Genomic DNA, 2,687 nt, shown 5'->3' on the forward strand with positions numbered 1-2,687 from the left:
TAAGTTACCTAATATTAAAGATAAGGAGAGAATCTTTCTGAAAAATATTTTAATTATTTATTTTTAGAGAGAGGGGAGGGGAAGGAGAAAGAGTGGGAGAGAGACATCAATGTGTGGTTGCCTCTCATGTGTCCCCCACTGGGGGCCTGGCCTGCAACCCAGGTATGTGCCCTGACTGGGAACTGAACTGGCGACCCTTGGCTTCACAGGACTGTGCTCAATCCACTGAGCTACACTAGCCATGGCAGGAGAGAATCTTAAAAGCAGCAAGAGAAAACTACAAAGGAGTTCCCATAAGACTGCCAGATGATTCCTCAAAAGAAACTTTACAGGCAAGAAGGGGCTGGAAAGAAGTATTCAAAGTCATGAAAAGCAAGGACCTACATTCGAGATTGCTCTATCCAGCAAAGCTTTCATTTAGAATGCAAGGGTCGATAAAGTGCTTCCCAGATAATGTCAAGTTAAAGGAGTTCATTATCACCGAGCCCTTATTATATGAAATGTTAAAGGGACTTATCTGAGAAAAAGAAGATCAAAGCTATGAACAGTAAGATGACAACAAACTCACAACTATCAACCATTGAATCTAAAGACACAAAAACTAAGCAAACAACTAGAGCAGGAACAGAATCACAGAAATGGAGATCACAGGGAAGGTTATCAGTGGGGATGAAGAGAGGGGAGAGTGGGGGAAAAGGTGTACAGGGAATAAGAAACATAAATTGTAGGTACAAAATAGACAAGGGGAAGTTAAGAATAGTGTAGGAAACAGAGAAGCCAAAGAACTTATATGTACAACCCATGGACATGAACTAAGAGAGGGGAATGCTGGAGGGAATGGGTGTACCAAGCAGAGAGGGGTAAAGGGGAAAAAATGGGGCAAGTATAAGAGCATAATCAATAAAGTATACTTAAAATAAAAATAAATAAAACAATCCCTTTAACAATTGCATTAAAACATTCAGGAATAAATTTAACCAAGGTGGTAAATATTTTGTGTTTGGATAATTATAAGGAATTGAAGAAAGAAATAGAAAAATATACAAATAAATATAGGCATATACCCTGTCCATGGATATGAAGAACTAACATTGTTAAAATATTCATACTATGTAAAGCAATTTATAGATTCAAATGCCTATTAAAATACAAATGGTATTTCCACAGAACTAGAACAAATAATCATAAAGTCTATATGGAACAACAAAAGACCTCAAGTAGCCACAGTAATCTTGAGAAAGAAGAACAACATTGAAGGTATCACATTACCTGATAGCAAACTGTACTACAAGGTCATGGTAATCAAAACAGTGTCGTGCTGGCATAAAAAATAGATACATAGATCAATGGAACTGAATAGAGAGCCCAGAAATAAACAGATGCCTTTATGGTCAAATAATCTATGACAAAGAAGGGAATAATATATAACGGGATAAAAACAATCTATTCAATAAATGGTGTTGGGAAAATTTAGACAGTTATTTAAAATATTAAAACCAGACCACCATTTATGCCATATAAAAGGATAATCTCAAATGGTTTAAAAACTGAAATGTTAGACCTAAAAACAAAAAAAACACCTAGAAGAAAACATAGGCAATAATGTCTCTGACATTGCTCTTAGTAATATTCTTCTGATATACCCCCATGGGCAACAAAAGAAAAAAATGAACAAATGGAGCTATATCAAATTAAAATATCTCTTTGGGGGACCTCCCTGAAATAATATTTCATTTTTTTCCTTTAAGGCCACAGAAAATCTGCACATAGATGAGGTGGAGAATAACTCATAATAAAAATACCCCTGTCCACATTGCCAATATCTCCATCAGATTCCATGGTGAGTATATGGTACATCACATTCTATTCCAGAGATGCATTTTCTTGTGAGTCTGTAAGGTTATGGAAGTATTAGTTTCTCACAAACTGCTTCCTTGATTGGTGAATACTGTGATACTTCACTAGGTTCTGTGAAGAGGGAAGGTGAAATATGCATTAAATTAGCAATTTTGCTCTCTTGTGACATATATTCTCATAATGCGTAGGTCTTGTGAGCCTCATGGTAAAGTCTTCTATTATTTATTCTGATAAGCACTGCATCAATTCTCAAAAAAACTGCAACAGTGGAAAAAATCTGGAGGGCATTAGTCTAATTTTCACTCTTATGCTTGAAACTCCATGATCATGAAGTATATCCTCAAATAAGAGAACTTCATCAAAAATCTTAATCTGTTCTCTGGCTTTCAATTTCTCTGTATCTAATACATGACTTGCTGTAGGTCCAGTCTTTAGCTTAAGTGATTCTCCAAATAATGTTCCCTTATAATCTGTTATATAGGTCTAATCGTATGGTTTAATAATGTCTTTGCTGTGTTAACCCTCTGTCCTGATTTCCTGCCACTCTTCTGCACAGACTACTTCAAGCATTTTGGGGGTATTTTCTTTACACATCTTAGAACATCTTTGGGAATCCCAAAGGTAGAACCAATCTGGGTTCTTAAAATGTTGTCTCTAAATATTTTGGGGAGAGATGGTATATGCAATTAGCTAACTTCTATACCTCCACTGACTTCATGATGTTGGTTTTAAGCATCCTCAGCTTCCAGATTGAAGTAGAAGTCCTGTGGCTGCTCTGGAAGCCATGGATCATCAAGGCCAAGGGGGAGCCATGTGGGCCATGTGCATCA

The 2,687-nt window shown here is 36.5% G+C and overlaps 1 pseudogene; it reads right to left on the bottom strand.

Moving 5' to 3' along the window:
• Positions 1 to 1,710: 1,710 nt before the first annotated feature.
• On the bottom strand, positions 1,711 to 2,687 carry LOC118996640 (TIP41-like protein; annotated as a pseudogene).

Source organism: Sturnira hondurensis, unplaced genomic scaffold (assembly GCF_014824575.4).
Source record: "Sturnira hondurensis isolate 20B ecotype Veracruz unplaced genomic scaffold, ASM1482457v3 Scaffold0011391, whole genome shotgun sequence".
NCBI classification, from domain to species: domain Eukaryota; kingdom Metazoa; phylum Chordata; class Mammalia; order Chiroptera; family Phyllostomidae; genus Sturnira; species Sturnira hondurensis.